The sequence below is a fragment of the Cnephaeus nilssonii genome (assembly GCF_951640355.1).
Source record: "Cnephaeus nilssonii genome assembly, chromosome: 16".
In the NCBI taxonomy this organism is placed as follows: domain Eukaryota; kingdom Metazoa; phylum Chordata; class Mammalia; order Chiroptera; family Vespertilionidae; genus Cnephaeus; species Cnephaeus nilssonii.
This window is the reverse complement of record NC_137087.1, coordinates 39,672,247-39,690,518: the sequence shown is the minus strand read 5'-3', so window position 1 is coordinate 39,690,518 and position 18,272 is coordinate 39,672,247. Positions and strand designations below refer to the sequence as shown.

The 18,272-nt window shown below is 42.8% G+C and overlaps 2 protein-coding genes across 5 annotated transcripts in view; one reads left to right on the top strand and one right to left on the bottom strand.

Moving 5' to 3' along the window:
• Nucleotides 1–18,272, top strand: part of LOC307112730 (protein FRA10AC1) — a 509,765-nt gene that overhangs the window by 116,912 nt on the left and 374,581 nt on the right. The window lies entirely within an intron of this gene.
• The window catches only part of PLCE1 (phospholipase C epsilon 1), a 362,610-nt gene that overhangs the window by 199,895 nt on the left and 144,443 nt on the right, over nt 1–18,272 (bottom strand). The gene's annotated exons all lie outside the window — the stretch shown is intronic.

Sequence of the window (18,272 nt, the reverse complement as noted above, 5' to 3'; positions counted from 1 at the left end):
TGTGCTAAGCACCTTGCATGCATATCTCATTTAACCTTCATAACAACCCTGTGAGTAGATACTATTACTGTTCCTGTTCTACAGATTAAGACACTGATGCTCAGAGAGGTTAAGTAGTGAGTAAGCTGGTAAGTAGTGGTACCAGGTTTGTCTGCTGTGCTCTGTAACCACCTATGGTTATGGTTCCTGCTGGCTTTGCCAGCTACACAGCTACATCACCATACATGTGCTCTGCACACTGCAAAGCGACAGAGTTTACTGCACAGAGGTGTGGGAAGCATGTGCTTGTAGCTCCCAAATGCATATGACAAATCCCTGGCTGTTGCTGCCCAGGAGGTCTAGGCCCCAGACCCCCTGACCTGCTTGCAAAGGCCCTTGGAAGAAAGGTGGGATTTCCAAATTTGGTATAAAAATCAAATGCTACATAAAAGGAGCTCTGGCCTGACCCAGTTGGGTCAAGAACCAGTTGTATGAACTTAGTTAATCTACTTCCCTTTCTGGATCTCAGTAAATTCAGGTTAGACTTAGATGGGCTCTAGGGTTCCTTCCAGCATGAAATTTCTATGACATATGCTTTTTAAAATGAAGTAAATGCTGGGTGATATTTAAAAACAAACAGAATTTATGCATCTTAATAAGAATTTACTCCAAAAAAAAAAAATAATAACAACAACAACAACAATAGCCACCCAGTCTGTGGTACGTTGTTACAGAAGTCCTGGGGTGGGGGAGGAAATAACACTATAATAACTCCCTTTTATTGATTTAGTGTATTATGCAATAGGCATTGTGCTAAGGGCAATCCATTAATATTCTCACTAGTCCTTATAAAAGTCCTCATGAGGCAGTATTATTCCCATTCCACTGGGAACAGAGGCCCAGAGAGAATGTACAGCCAGCCACACAGCTGGTAAAGGGTGCAAGTAGGGATTAGAGGCAGCCCTTATCAATTCCAGAGCCCATATCCACCGCCTACACTACACTGCCCATTGTTCCACCAACACCCTTGTCACTCAGCACAGTCTGGGAACAGCTCTTTGGAAACCTCTTTCAGATCCTGCACATTCTGTTTTATTAAATACACTTTTTTCCCCCCGCATCTACTCCATGCTGAACACTGCAGAGTGTGTACATACAGTCCTACCTTCCAAAGGCTCCCAATGGAGGCAGAGGAGGGTTATTCTGCCACCAGGGAGATGGGGCTAAGTGTTATAACAGAGGCACCAAAGACGATGGGGGTTTTAAGCAAGTGAGAAATTATTTCAAGTCTCCAGATTATGCTCAGTGGTGGTGAATATCCATCCGTAGAAGTTGGATATAATTTTGGCTCACAGGCCAGTCAATCAGAGCCAAGTCTGGGGAATAAAGTGGGTCATCAAGCTGGGCAATACCATTTTTGGTCACAAGCTAGGTGTGGCTATAAAACAGTGAGATGGATTTTCCTGTGTGACCCAGACTAGCTCTGAAGGCAATTCCTAAAGGGCAGCGTTTCCAGCAGTGATACCATCTCCAGATTAAAGGCAGAGCCACCCAAAGCGATTGCAAAAGACAGAGCTTCCCGGAGCACAGCACTTGACCACCCAGAGGCAACGGCCTGCAGTTGTCCACGGTGCGGTGCCGACCGGCAGGCCCAGATGAGCTTGCTGCTGCTGTGCCCCCAGCATCTGGCACGGTACTTGGCATAGGGGGAGACTCAATCAACCTTTTATTTACTGACTAAATGAGAGGTAATTTTGAAGGTAAAAATTCTGGACTTGCTTTTTTAAATTGTGGTGTTATTTGGTCACATTTAGACATCTGTACATTGACTGGGGATACATTCCCAGCTGAGCCCAGTCTATCTTACCTGGATGGTAAGCCTGGCCATGACGGGTCAAGACTATTTCCCCTCCTGTTCTTATTTGTGGCTGTTCTTACATTCAGTGCAAAGAGGAGTGAGCACAAGGCACTAATGATGCCACCACGCAGGATCTGCTTGTAGCCAAACAGGCCAACTGGTTCCTCACTGAGTGCCAGGTAACGCTGGGGAGGGGGGGGAGGGGGGGCCGGGACACTTCTACAACCCCATCAGGTGAGCAGCCAAACTGGCCTCCTACCAGATCTAAGTCTGGGGAACCTGGGCTGTCTCAGGGACCATCCCCCATCCACAGCCAAACTCCATACATTCCGAAATATGGGTTGACATCTCTGAAATCCAGGGGGTTCCCCCAATCAACTGTGAGCCTGAGAATCAATCGCAGGATAGAAGCCAGAGAGGTTTCTCCCATCTTCTGTGGTCATCAATTTTCCTCTCCTCCTTGGGTTTATTTCTGATGTTTATTTGTTTGTGGTTGGCTTACTAATTATCCACATAAACAAGCCAATCTGAGGTGGACCGAGGCCTCTCTGCCAGGTGGATTCCCATTCTTTTGGGTCTAATGTGAACCCTGGGCCTACCTGTCCACCGCTAGTTGAGGGAAGGGGGTGGTCTCTCACTATCTGTGAGACCTTGTCTGGCTATTTAACCTTTCAGAGCCTCACTTTCTTCATCTCTATATAAAGATAATAACAGCATCCCCAAATGCAAGGTGGTTAAATGAGCAAACACATATGAAGGACTAGGAACAGTGCCAGGTTCAGAGTGGGTCTTGACTAGATATCAGTTGGTGTTGCTGTTTCCGACTCTTTGGGAGTGGGGAAGGAGCCAGATGCTGGACCCAGCTGAGAGGAGGAAGAGTATTCCTTTATGACTGCATTTATTTACTATATCATTTTGCACAAATGATTTCTGCCCTGTGTAATGCCGCGGAGGGATCCGGTGTGGTTTCTATATTAAAGTACATAAAATCAAACAACACCACCATCCAGTTCTAAGAAAGATTTAGACACCCGAGTTTCTGAGGGACGCCACTATTGCTGACCACTGCAACAGCTCTCAGCTTCTGGGCCAATGGAGTAATAAGAGAAGCACACTGAGGGGGTCTCACGGATGTCCTCCAAGAAGACAAAAATGTAAGGGATCAAGCCGAGAGACAAACTTTTCCCTGGCTCCAAATTCCAAGAGGAATTTATAAGCTGGGATATAGGGCACTGGGGAACATAAAGGACAATGCCTTCCCCCCGCGGGGACTTGCCTAAAAGACACAGAGAGGTCTTTCCAAGGGCCCACACTTATAAGGCGCCTCCATAAAAGCCAAGGGCTCACATTAAACCACGAGTTCAAGAGAGGCTTTATGGTTTCTCAGAACGTCAGCACTGGAAGGGCCTGTCGTCTAGCCCCTGGTTTTGCAGAAGTAGAAAGAGCAGCCAGGGAGCTGAAAGGACAGCTGGCCCTGGACCCAGACTCAGAGCCGGGGGTCCAGTGCTTTTCCCTCCCCTGAACTCTCACCCTCTCCCTCATTTCTTCCACCAACAAAAAGAAGCTTCCCTCGGTCCCTCTTGGGAAATGGCAGCCTCTTTCACACTGTGGGAATCCCTTTTCTTTAAGTTTGGTTAAAAATAAATTTGAAAATGTTTAAGTCTGGCTTGGAGGGCTTCCAGGTAGCCTTAGGAGTCTGCAGCACAACGTCGCTCTCAGCTCTAAACGGTCGGGTATGTCTGCTGATTGTCGAGATGCACACCCCACTCCAGGTCCAGTTTTAAAAGGGTTTTAGCAGCTGCCACCCTTAAAAGCTTTCTAAGCGTCCCATGGTGTGCTAAGTGCCCTAAGTGATGGCCGCATGTGATCCTTCCAACAACACTATGAGGAAGGTTCTATTATTAAACCAGGATTTGAACCATAATAGTTGACTCTAGAGACCAAGGTCTTAACTACAGACTCCCAGTTACCTTTACAGAAAGGGAGTCTTTGTGAGGTAGGAACTTCTGTCCAGCCCGTTTAAGCACGATATTTTCTAAGGCCAACAATTGGCAAATGTCATACAAACTGTAGTTGGTTATCCTGAAGTTCTAGGAGACTTTCTGGAAAGGTGGTCTTAATTGTGGCATTCTGAGGACACCATCAAAACAAGGCCCTCAAAGTACATCCATGCACCACACTTAACAGGAAACAGCACTTCTAGCCAATCACGGGAAACTGGGGTTCACTCTTATTTGCTCTCATAGTGGGTGGTTAGGTGCACAGTTCCCAGGCCTGGGCCTGGTTTCTTGCACTGTCATGTGCTCATTTGTGACTCTGGGCAAGTGGCTGAACTTCTTTTCATCTTCTGTAAAAGGAGATAATAAGAACAGTGCCTCTATAAAGCTCTGGCATCACATGAGATAATAGCAGTAAAGTTGTTTAGAAAAATGTCAGGCACATATTTATGGGCTCGATAAAAATTAGTCAATGACTGCAGATACATGTTTTAAGGCAGATACCAGAATACAGATCAATGGTTGAAATCAGTAACACGACAGTCCATAATATGAATTAGATGTTGTTAAACATTTGAAGCAGTTTCCCATTTTCTGCATAATCATTATTTTAATTTACCTAATATACATTTTTCTAATTCACAAAGAAATTATGGTATCATATATTATGGCTCATCAAAGCTCTTAAAAGCACCATTTATTAGCAATGTACAATATCTATTCTTCAGATTCTTGACCAAGAATATATACTCAAATTCTCTGCTGTTACTTCTTACCAGGACCTTGGATTTTAAAAAAAGTAATACTCATAAGAAATTATAAAAAGTATCTTAGTCTATGTATTCCTCTTAATATTTAAAATTAGTCTTTGGTCAAGTCAAAGCCTTGATTTTAGAAAGCCACATAGCTAAAATATCAATATTTTTACTTCACATAAAACTGCTTTTAATAAATTATTTCCAATATTTTGCCATTAGCTTCTTAATGATGTTCTGTAGTTTTTAGTATACAAGTCTTACACCTCTTTTGTTAAATTTATTTCTAAATATTTTAATCTTTTTGATGATGTTATAAATGGAATTGTTTTCTTAATTTCATTTTGGAATTGTTCACTGCTAGTGTAAAGAAATACAATTGATTTCTTAAATGTTAATTGTGTATCTGGCCATTGGCTTTTATTGATGCACTAGAGGCCTGATGCATGAAATTCATGCAAGGGGCTCGGCCCTCAGAGCCCCGGCTGCCGCCTAGGCCCTCGCAGCAGCCCCTCCCCCTGATCACTGGTTGTTCCGGAAGGTCGTCCTGGAAGGTCGTTCCAGAAGGTCATTCCACCATCTGGTCTAATTAGCATATTAGCTCTTTATTATATAGAACTAGAGGCCCAGTGCACGAATTCGTGCATGGGTAGGGTCCCTTGGCCTGGCCAGTGATTGGGCTAATAGGGGCCGGCTGGCCAGGGGGAGGGACCGCAGGAGGTTAGCCGGCTGTGGGGGGTTGGCCAGCCACGGGAGGTTGGCTGTGGGAGCGCACTGACTACCAGGAGGCAGCTCCTGCGCTGAGCATCTGCCCTCTGGTGGTCAGTGTGTCATCATAGCAACTGGTCGACTGGTCATTTGGTTGACCGGTCACTTAGGCTTTTATATATAGAGATGGTACAAATAATATTCATATATTCAAAGACTACACTATGAACACCTGTTATGTGTCAGGCACTGTGCTGGGCTGTGGCATAGAATGAAGAGTAAAATAGATATGGTACCTGCTCCATCAAGAAGCTTGGGGTTGAGTAGTGGAACTAAGTCCAGGTGAGGTACACTACCCCATTACCTAGTACATGCTGGGAAGCACTGTCCACATTATCACCTAGGGTCCGTGCATGAGGGCTATGGCAGAAGTTCCTTTCTGTCTCAGAATTAGGAAACACTGTGTATCCCCTTAGCAACAATTCTATTTTGATGCCATGTCCTCTGTGAATTGTGTAGCTGGACAGGTTTTCTTTGCTTCAGTTGCTAGGAAGCTTAAAGCTATGTTGTGGCTAAACTCTAGTAAATGATACTAAGTCAAGATTTTTTTTTTTTTTGCCATATTTATTTTCTCTTTGCCCTGATTTCCCAAATTTGTATTTTATCTTGTTTTGGGTAGAGCTCCATAAGTTGCCTCAGATCTTTTATGGATAGAGGCTGGGAAGGAAGGAAGGAAGGAAGGAAGGAAGGAAGGAAGGAAGGAAGGAAGGAAGGAAGGAAGGAAAGAAGGAAGAAAGGGAAGAAGGAAATTTCAGTTACTTGTTAATATTCCTGAGAATGCTAACTTACTATGAAGGTCTACTCTTTATTTCTGAAGTTCCATCAAGATGTGATTTTATTACCTGAGTGAATGCTTATACCATCTGGAATAAGAACTACTTCATACTTAAAGGTTCTTTAATCTGCTTTTGGCAGGTCTAACTAAACAAAGTCTATTAGTTTTGTTCAGACACACTGGAAGTGCTTTTCTGGCATCACTTCAAAAAAATTTTCTTCCCTTATTAGACATAGAGGATCTGGGCAAGAGCTGGCAAGAAAGGAGATATCTTTACCCAAGTCACTTGCGACCAAGAAGCAGTATAAGCAATTCCGCTTTGAAGTCACTCAAACCTGGGTTTGAATCCTGACTTTGTTATTTACTTACTAGCTGTGTGATTCTGGAAAGGTTGCTTATCTTCCCCAAGTTTCAGTTACTTCATCTATAAAGTTAACATCTATATTATTGATTACTAGTGTGATCAAATTAAATGAGATTTAGCATAAGGTGGAGGACACATCTGTTTAATACTGTACTGGAATTACTAGGCAGTGTAATAAGGTAAGAAAAACCAACAACAATTATAACGACAGCAAAGGAAGAAATCTACTAACTATATGTGGCAGCTTGATAAAAAGAAATTTAATTTCTACCTAATTGAAAAAATAAATTTCAGATTAATTAAAATTCAAAATGTAAAACAAAAATATCTAAAATATTTTGAGAAGAATATCTTTACAATTATGGGATAGGGAAGGATTTCTTAATCAAAATATAAAATGCAGAAGTCATAAAATAAAATGTTAATTTGATAGCATTAAAATCCAAAACTTCTATGCAATATATGATAATATAAACAAAGACAAAAGATAAGTTATGGGCTAGAAAGAGGCAGTTGCAACATATATAACAGGCAAAGGAGTAATACAGCTATACAGGGAACTTTACAAACCAGTAAGAAAAAGACAAACAACCAAACAGATAAATGACAAAAGATATAAAGAAGCAATTCATGGAAGCAGCCAAGAAGCCAGTAAACTTGAAAAATGTTCAACCTTACAAGTAATCAGGGAAATATAAATGAAATTAAGAGTGAAATAATATTTTCCATTCATAAGGCCAGACAAAATGTCAATTTTCCCTCCCCTGCACTTATAGACGTTCCAATAACTGATCTCTGACAATTATCCACATAGTGGTTACCTCTGAAGAAGAATGAAAGATTGGGGAATGGGACCCACAATGGTCTCTGCAATATTTTATTTCTTTAAAAAAGTATGAGGCAAACAGGACAAATGTTGACACTTGCAATTCTGGGCAATAGTTACATGGCTAATTGTCATAAACTTCTCTATGCTTTCCCATATGCTTGAAATATCCATAATAAATAAACACAAGCAAACAAACTGTGTTTAAACAACCTGTTGATACTGAGGAGGAATAACAGAATAGAAAAATGCCCAAGTCAGACAGTTTTTGGAAGGGCCTGCTGGATACAGATGGGAAACAGGAGGCTCGAAAGAGGGACAGTGTAAAGTCCAGCAGATGGGGGCAGTGGAAAGGACAGGTGAATGATGTGAAGAAAGATGTAAATTTTAGAGAAAACACTGGTTCAGAAAATAAAGTCTAAAAGCAAAGGAACTATTTCTCTGGAAATCCATAAGTAAAGGTCTTGCTTGTCCACTCAGTTACACAAACTATACTGCATTGGAACATTTTACCTGATTTCTGGCCTAATACCATTTCCAGTCTTATGACAGACACAGTCGTGAAAGAGTTACAACTCATGGCTGATCTTGTTTAGAGCAAAGGGTGTCATGACCGGGGAAGGCTTCCCTGAGCACATGAACTAAAGTTAACCACAGATACAAAGAGGTTAGTAGGTAGAAAAGTATGTCTCTGGTAGAGGAACCAGCATGTGCAAAGGCCTCGAGGCAAGCCTGTGAGGTGATAGTACAGAATGTAGAAAACTCCATGACTGGTTCTGGGGAACTGTGAGGAAAGACACTGAAATGAGGGATCAAGGGGAGTATACCTATGTCTTCCTTAAAGACCAAAGAACCAGAAAAAAACTCATCTAGGGTGAAGGACCATGTGTAAAAAGTTGAAAGACAGCTAAAAGCAATAATAAAAGCTGGGCAGGAAAAGGAAAAACAGGAGTACTTAACTGGTCTGTATACAGTTCATACCCTGATACTCCCTTTCACTGAAGTACAATCAATTATAAACTTGGAACTTTAAGATAAGTCAGTAGGTGTACCGGTCAAGATGATGGAGTGGGTGGAAGCTGTACTCATCTCCTCCCATGATCACATCAAAATTACAACTAAATTATAAAACAATCAACCTGGATAACCATCTGAAGAGTAGATGAACGTAAGTCCTATAACTAAGGACATACTAAAGAAGAAGCAATATCAAGATTGGTGGGAGGGGTGGAGATGTGAAACAAACTGGCCCTGCACCTACATTTGACAGTTGAGAATCTGGAGGAACATCTCAACTGCAGAGTTCCCCTCTAAGGAGTGAGGGGTCCTACCCCCATACTGGGCTCCCAAGTCCCAGAACACCAGTGCTAGGAAGAGGAGCCCACATAACATCTGCCTGTGAAAATCAGTGGGGAATTCCATCTGTCCGGGTGAAACAGAAGGCTGCTAGAAATTCAGGCTTCCCCTTAAAGGGCCAGCACACAAACTCTGGCTCGTAGGCACTCACCTTGGGCTCTGGCAGAGAAACGACAGCTCAGCAGGCACCAGAGACATATGGGGAGAGGCTGAGTTGTGTGGCTTCAGGACAAGAGATTGAGGGACAGCTGCCATTGTCCCTGTGTTGAGCCCGTCCTGTTGCCCCGCCAACAGGCGCCATCTTTTCTGTGTTGATCCCTCCCCCTACAAGGCCAAATCTTAATCTGCATTTGCCTGAGGAACTCCACTATCTCCACCCTGATTACCTCCTGAGACTCCACCCTACCAAACTCGTGCACAGCCTGCGGCTCTCCTGAGGCCAACCAGCCTGGGCCCTTGGTGCAGTCTTTCTTGAAATACTCTCAAGGAATTCTAGTAAAGACTGAGAAGTGTCAGACACAGGGAAAAACTGTGTTGTGTGGCTTCAAGGTAAGGTTCTGGAGAGACAGCCACCATCTTTCCTGTGCTGAGCCATTCCCACGACCAAATATTAATCTTTATAAGCCTGGCGAACTCCACCAGCTCCACAATGATCACTCTCTGAGACCCCTACCCCACCACAAAGGCCTGCAGACCCTAGGTGGGTGGCGGCTGGCCTTGATGTACCCTGAGACTTTTGCTGAGTGGCCTCAGGCCCAGCACTTCACCAAGTCTGAATCTGTATTACCTGGTGAACACCACTTGACCCACCCTGGTGACTCCCTGAGACCCTTCTTCACACAACTCCTGTACCATGCAAGGCTCTTTCAGCAGCTGAGCTTTATAAACAGTCAGCAGGCAGCGGCAGGTCTCAGGTACCTTGGCCTTTTGCTGACCTGCCCCAGGCCTGGTACTGGTGGTAGCCAGTCTCAGTTCACAATGTGGCCCCTCCCTCATGCATTCAGCCCAGCACAGACAGTTACCAACCACAGATTGCTTTGTAGCTCCTAACAGGTAGCCCTGGGGTGGTCACAAGCAGTGCCTGATATTTGACCTGCACCAAAGTCCTTCCCTAGAGGCCCCAGAACCAGCACACCAAGTGGTGGGCTTTAGACTTGGAGCTCCACAAGCAATACACCCAAAGGAAGATCTCAGCAGGCAACAGACCCTCCTGGAGTGAATTCTGCTACAAACATCAGGCCCCCTCTCCCAGTAGCTCATACATTGTGGCTGTGGCCAATCCTCATAGCCAGTCAGCCTGAGGGTCAATCCCACTCACTGACATGCCAATAGCAATCAAGGCTCAACTATAACATAAGGCATACATAACCCACACAAGGGATACTCCTGGAGCACCTGGCTCAGGTGATCAGGGAGACTGTGCCACTGGGCCCCATAGGATACCTACTACATAAGGCCACACTGCAAAGGCTGGGAGATGTAGCAGACCTACCTAATACATAGAAACAAACAGAGTGGCAGCCAAAATGAGGAGACAAAGAAACATGTCCAAAATGAAATAATAGGAGAATATACCACATACAGAGTTCAAAACACTGGTTATAAGGATGCTCAAGGAAATTAAAGGAAGAATAGATGAAGTCACTGAGAACTTTAACAAAGAGATAGTAAGCACACAAAAAAGGACATAGAAACCATAAAAAAAGTCAGAAATAAAGAATACAATAACTGAAATGAAGAATACTCTAGAAGGAATCAACAGCAGATTAGATAAAGAAGAGGACTGAATCAGTAATTTGACAGACAAAGTAGCAGAAAACACCCAATCAGAACAGCAAGGAGAAAAAAAAGAATTAAAAAACTAGGATAGTTTAAGGGACCTCTGGGACAACACCTTTATCATAGGGATACCAGAAGGAGAAGAGAGAGAACAAGAAATTGAGAACCTATTTGATACCAAAGGAATACAAAGTATTATAATATTATGAATAATTATATGTTAACAAATTGAACAGTCTAGAAGAAATAGATAAATTGATAAAAATATACAATCTTCCAAAACTAAATCAGAAAATCTGAACAGACTGATTACTACCAAAGAAAATGAATCAGTAATCAAAAAAATCTAAACAAACAAAAGTTCTGGACTGGATGGCTTCACAAGTGAATTTTAGCAAACAGTCAAAGAAAAATTAACACCTATCCTTCTCAAACTATTCCAAAAAATTCAAGAGGAGGGAATGCTCCCAAGCTCACTTTACAAAGCTAGCATTATCCTGATTCCAAAACTACAAAAGACATTAATATATATATATATATATATATATATATATATATATATATATAGACACACACATATATATACATATATATATATGTATATATATGCCAATATCTCTGATGTACATAGATGTAAAAATCCTCAACAAAATATTAGCAAACCAAATTCAGCAATACATTAAAAAGATCACACACCATGATCAAGTGGGATTCATTCCTGGATGCAAAGTTGGTGCAATACTCACAAATCAATTAATATGATACACCACATAAACAAAACAAAAAAAATAAAATCATATAATATAAATAAATGCAGAAAAAATTTGACAAAATCCAGCATCCATTTATAAAAACTCTCAGCAAAGTGGGAATAGAGGGAACATACCTCAACATAATAAAAGCCATGTATGACAAACCCACAGCTAACATCATACTCAATGGGTGAAAGTTAAAAGTGTTTTCCTTAAGATCAGGAAAAAGACAGGGTTGTTCACTTTCACCAATTTTATTCAACATACTATTAGAAGTCCTAGCCACAGCAATCAGACAAGAAATAGAAAAGAAAAACATGGAAACTGGAAAGGACGAAGTAAAATTCATTATTTACAGATGATAATATATTATATAGAGAGAGCACTAAAGATTCCACCAAAAAACTACCAGACTGATAAATTAATTAAGCAAAGTAGTAGGATTCAAAATTAATAATAAAAGACCAGTTGCTTTTTTATACACCAACTAGTGGCCCGGTGCACAACATTCATGCACGGGGAGGGGGGGGGTCTCTCAGCCCAGCCTGCACCCTCTCCAATTGGGGATCCCTTGGGGGATGCCTGACTGCCAGTTTCTCTCAATCTGGGACTGCTGGCTCCTAACCACTCACCTGCCTGCCTTCCTGATCACCCCCAACTGCCCTCCCCTGCTGGCTGATCTCACCCCCAACTGCTCTCCCCTGCTGGCTGATCTCACCCCCAACTGCTCTCCCCTGCTGGCTTGATTGCCCCTAACTGCCTCTGCCTGCCTGATCACCCCTAACTGCCCTCCCCTGCCAACCTGATCTCACCCCCAACTGCCCTCCCCTGCAGGCCTGATCTTGCCCCCAACTGCCCTCCCCTGCTGGCCAATTTGGTTCTGATTGGTTGGTTTCTATGCCAGTCAGTGTCAAAAGCTCCGCCTCCTAAGCAGCCCTTGGCTCCCCACAGTTCACCCAGATTTGGTTCTGATTGGTCGGTTTCTATGCTAGTCAGTGTCTCCAGGCCTGATAAGAGGCGGCCCCCGTGGATGCCCGGAGAGAAACAGAGGCCTGGCTGCTGGTGAAGCCTGGAGAGAAAAAGAGAGGCAACAGCTGATCAACAGCTGCCACAGGGGCTGTGGATCAGAACCTGCCTCTCTCCAGGCCTGATCCACAGCCCCCTTGGCAGTCAGTGCTGACTTTCGGTGTTCGGTCGAGCCTTCGGTCGGTCGTTATGGACCCTGGGTTTTTATATATTAGGATAATGAACTCTCAGACAGAGAAAATAAAATACCTAGGAATAAATTTAACCAAAGAGGTAAAAGACCTGTACTTGGAAAATTATAAGATATTGAAGAAACTAAAGAAGATATAAATAAGTGAAAGCATATACCATGCTCATAGATAGGAAGAATTAACATTTTTAAAATGTCCATACTACCCAAAGTAATCTATAGGTTCAACACAAGTCCTGTCAAAATACCAATGGCATTTTTCACAGAACTAGAACAAATAATCCTAACATTTATATTTTACCCAAGTAGGCACAGCAATCTTCAGAGAAAAGAACAAAGTTGGAGATATCATGCTAGCTGATATCAAACTATATTACAAGGCCATAGTAATCACAACAGCATAGTAATCACAACTGGCATAAAAACAGATACATAGATCAATGGAGCAGAATAGACAGGCCAGAAATAAACCCATGCCTATCTATTCAATAAATGTGATGGGAAAATTGAACAGATACATGCAAAAAAGAAAAGAAAAGAAAATGAAACTAGACAACCTTCTTACACCATATATAACAATAAACTCAAATGGATTAAAGACTTAATGTAAGACCCAAAACCATAAAACTCCTAGAAGAAAACATAGGTAGTAAACTCCCTGACATTGCTCTTAGTAATTTTTTTTTTCTGATATATATCCTTGGGCAAGGGAAACAAAAGAAAAACAAACAAATGGGATTACATCAAACCAAAATTGTTTGCACAGCAAAGGAAACAATCAACAAAACAAAAAGACAGCCTACAGAATGGGAGAACATATTTGCCAATGATATAGCCAATAAGTTGTTAATATTCAAAAATTATAAAGAACTTATACAACTCAACACCCCCCAAAACAAACAAAAAATCTAATTAAAAAATGGGCATAGTGCTTGTATAGAAACTCTCCAAAGAGGACATACAGATAGATGGCCAAAGACATAAAAAAAAAAGATGCTCAATGTCACTAATCAGAGAAATGTAAATTAAAACCACAATGAGCTATCATTTCACATCTGTCTGAATTGTTATCATCAATAAATCAACAAACAAGTGTTGGCAAGGATGTGGAGGAAAGGGGGACCCTAGTGCACTGTTGGTAGAATTGCAAATTGATGTAGCCACTATGGAAAACAGTATGGAAGTTCTTCAAAAAATTAAAAATAAACTATCCTATGACCCAGTAATTCTACTTTTGGGTATATATCTGAAGAAATCCAAAACACTAATTAAAAAAGATATATGCTCTGCTATGTCCACTGCAGCATTATTTACAATAGCCAAGATATGGAAGCAACCCAAATGCTCATCAATAGATGAGTGGATAAAGAAGCGGTGGTATGTATGTACGTGTGTGTGTGTGTGTGTGTGTATGGAATACTAGTATTACTTGGCCTTAAAAAATGAACTCTTACCATTTGCAACAACATGGATGGATCTAGAGGATATTATGGTAAGTGAAGTAAGTCAGACAGAAAAAGACAAATGCCATATGATTTCACTTATATGTGGAAGCTAAAGAACAAAATAAATGAACAAACAACAGAAACAGACTCATAGATACAGAGAACAAATTGAGGGTTACTTGAATGAGAGGTGGGTTGAGAGCGGGGTGAAAAAGGTGAAGGGACTAAGAATTAAAAATTGGTAGTTACAAAATGGTCATGGGGTAAACTATGCATAGGGAATATAGTCAATAAAATTGCAATAACTATGTGTAGTTCCAGGTAGGTACTTGAACCATCAGGGGGATGACTAAGTAAATTATATCATTGTCTAACCACTATTAGTACACCTAAAACTAATCTATAATAATAAAAGCATAATATGCTAAATTAGACCAGACAGCTGAACGACCTTCTGGACATCATTCTAGACATTCTTCCAGATGAAGCTGCAGCGGGGCGGTTAGGGGCGATCAGACAGGCAGGCAAGCAGTTAGGGGTGGTCAGGCAAGCAGGTAGAGTGGTTAGGGGTGATCAGGCAGGCAGGTGAGTAGTTAGGGGCAATCAGGCAGGCAGGCAGAGGGGTTAGGGGCAATCAGGCAGGCAGGCAGAGAGGATGGGGCGATCAGGCAGGCAGGCAAGCAGTTAGGGGTGATTAGGCAGGCAGGCAAATAGTTAGGGGCATCAGGCAAGCAGGCAGAGTGGTTAGGGGCATCAGTTAGGCAGGCAGAGTGGTTAGGGGCATCAGGCAGGCAGGTAGAGTAGTTAGGAGCGATCAGACAGGCAGGCAGGTGAACAGTTAGGAACCAGCGAGAGGGATGTCCCAGATTGCGAGAGGGTGCAAGCCAGGCTGAGGGCCCCTCCACCCCCTATGCATGAATTTCATGCACCGGGCCTCTAGTCCTATCTAATAAAAGAGTAATATGCAAATTGACCATCACTCCAAGACACAGGATGGCTGCCCCCGTGTGGTCAAAGATGGCTGCCCCCATGTGGATACAAGATGGCTGACACAAGATGGCCTGCAGGGGAGGGCAGTTGTGGTGAGCAATTAGGGGTGACCAGGCCAGCAGAGGAGGGCAGTTGGGGCAGACCAGGCCACAGGGGAGGGCAGTTGGGGGGGACCGGGCCTGCAGGGGAGGACAGTTGGGGGGGACCCAGGCCTACAGGGGAGGGCAGTTGGGGGGGACTGGGCCTGCAGGGGAGGACAGTTGGGGGGGACCCAGGCCTACAGGGGAGGGCAGTTGGGGGGGACCAGGCCAGCAGGGGAGGGCAGTTGGGGGGGACCAGGCCTACAGGGGAGGACTGTTGGGGGGGGGATCAGAACAGCAGGGGAGGGCTGTTGGGGAAGACCAGGCCAGCAGAGGAGGGTAGTTGGGGGAGACCAGGCCAGCAGGGGAGGGCAGTTGGGGGGGGGGGGACCAGGCCTGCAGGGGAGAGCAGTTGTGGGGGACCAGGCCTGCAGGGGGCCAGCAGGGTAGGGCAGTTAGGGGCAATCGAGCCGGCTGGGGATCAGTTAGGCGTCAATCAGGTTGGCAGGGGAGTGGTTAGGGGGTGATGAGGCTGGCAGGCAGAAGCGGTTAGGGGCAATCAGGCAGGCAGGCAGGCAGGCAGGCGAGCAGTTGGGAGCCAGCAGTCCTGGATTGTGAGAGGGATGTCCAGCTGCCCGCTTAGGCCCGATCCCAGTGCATATATAAGCACTATGCCCAGTGGGATCGGGCCTAAACGGGCGGCTGGACATCCCTCAAGGGGTCCCAGATTGGAGATGGTGCAGGCTGGGCTGAGGGACACCCTCCCCCCGTGCACAAATTTCATGCACCGGGCCTCTAGTATGTAATAATACTGAATATCAACTATAATTGAAAAATTAAAAATAAATTTTAAGCCCTAGTCTGTTTGGCTCTGTGGATAGAGTGTCAGCCTGTGGACCAAAGAGTCTCAGGTCCGATTCTGGTCAAGGGCATGTACCTTGGTTGCAGTCTCCTCCCTAGTCTGGGCCCTGGTCAGGGCTTGTGCAGGAGGCAACCAATTGATGTACTTCTCTTACATCGATGTTTCCCTCTGTCTTGCCCTCTCTCTTCCACTCTCCCTAAAAACCAATGGAAAAATATCCTCAGGTGAGGATTAACAACAAAAATCAAAAAATAAAAAATTAAATTTAAAAGAAAGATTCCTGTAAATAAATAAATAAATACAATAAAGAAAATTAGTAGGCTGAGCTATAGAAGACACGTAGGAAAGGAACATTGAGGAATAGGAATCTGCTGAGGAGGAATGGGAAAGTTCCTTGCATATTGATTTTTCCCCCCCAGAAACTCATAGAGCCAGGAGGCAGCAAAGTGGCTCATGCTGTGGCAGCTAAAAAAAAACCAAAACAACCTAGGAGCATCCTTCTTGGATGCTACCTCAGTCTAAGCTGGTCACACTGAAAAATTTCAGGAATCAGAAATTCCAGTTGGCTTGGGCAGGAATTTCTTCTGAGGTTTCTTGGATTGGCTCTGCTATAGAGAGCAAAAGATAATATTTTTTACACCTGCAATTTTCATAATGGAAACTGACATCTTCTTGGGAATAAACCAAGAGAAATAAATATAACTGAAAGCTTTTCCCTAATATCATATGAAGTCCAGGCTCCAGGGAGGACATTAACATTTTCTCCTTTCAAACAACGCTTGAGTTCTTTGATGGGAGAGCATGTGACCTCAGATTTGCTCCAATGACTTTTTCTTAACGTTGTGATGAAAATATCCACTTGACTGGAGTGACATTCGCCTATTTGCCCTCAAGTCCAAGTGTAGCCCCTTGAGACAAAAAGCAACTTGGGACTAATTTTTTTTTCCTCAAAAAAGTTTTAATGGCCACCAATGTAGAAATATTAAAACTTTATCCACATGAGGAAAATTGAATTGAAAGAACACTGGGGAGGGATGCAGCACATACCACTACAGGCTTGGGTTCTACCTCTTCCCACATATGTTACTTTGTCCAAGTCATCACCTTGCCAAAGCCCATTCGCTTAAGTATAAATGAAGCTAAAAGGCCCACCTCCTGAGGTGTTGCTGTAAAAGTCAGACTTGGTGATGCTTGCTAAGCATGAAGTACAGTAAGTACTCAACTGTTGTAGCAATTGCTAACATTTTAAATGATATTTATAAATAGCAAGGCAAAGATGCTTCTCAAAGTCATGTTGATGTTTTCTGATGGGCTAATTTGCACAGAAAACCACAGGGCACTGGCAACAGTTATGACCTGATAGCATTCTTTTTTCTTTTATTCTTTCTTTCTTTTTTTTTTTTATGGGACCAAAATCACCTTTAAAAGGAGGGTTTTTAGAGGATGAAAACAAAAATCATCCAAGTCACCACTACCTGTTCATTCCAACACATTAGGATTATATGGACTCAATGCTGTACATGACTACATTTATTTAAAAAGTTAAAAGGGCTTTGACATTTTTTCAGATTAAAAAACTCATTGAAGTTATACCATACAATTTGTAACATCTATATCAGAGACTGAGGCAGCATTCTATAATCACAAAACATCTAGATATTCACATTAAATGGAATAAATAAAGACTGTAACTAGCCTCGTACCAGTTCAAGTCAGGGTTTGCCACCAAATGAGTTCACTGTGAACTTAAGAAAAGACTTTCAGTGTTTAGAGTCTTTACCTTTGTAAACTAAAGTCCCTATACTCAGACATTTTACTTTTGTGTCTTTATCTTGCAGAAATAAAATCTCTCAGTGCACAATACTGTAAACAATGTTTGTTGCAATATTGCTTTCAATAGCCAAGAGTTTGAAATAGCCTTAAATGACTGCTAGTAGGCAGATGGATTAATACAAAATGTCAAATCCACAGGGTAGCATACTATACACACACTACAAAGATGACATTCTCTAGAGAAGGGTTTCTCAACAAGGGAACCGCTGACATTATGGGCCAGAGAACTCTTTGTAGTGGGGCTTTCCTGTGCATTATAGGATGTTTAGCAGCATCCCTGTCCTCTACCCACTAGATGCCAGTAGCATCCACCCTCTCCCCTAGTTGTGACAATTAGAAATGCTTCCAGTCATTGCCAACTGTCAGCTGGGGGCAAAACTGCCCTGAGTTGGGAATTGTTCTAGAGCTAATCGCATCCATGGGCAGCCCTAAACCATTGATAACTGAAAAAAAGCAAGATACAGAATAACACATGTCATAATTCCAGTGTTATTTAACTAATTTACCCACTGATGCATTGTTTCCCATTGGTAAATTTTTATTTCAGAAATGTATTTTCTGAAAAATAAAATCATGATACATAATTTGATGGTAAGTACAAAGGTTTGAAACCGGGAATAAAAGTCTTGGAAAAGGA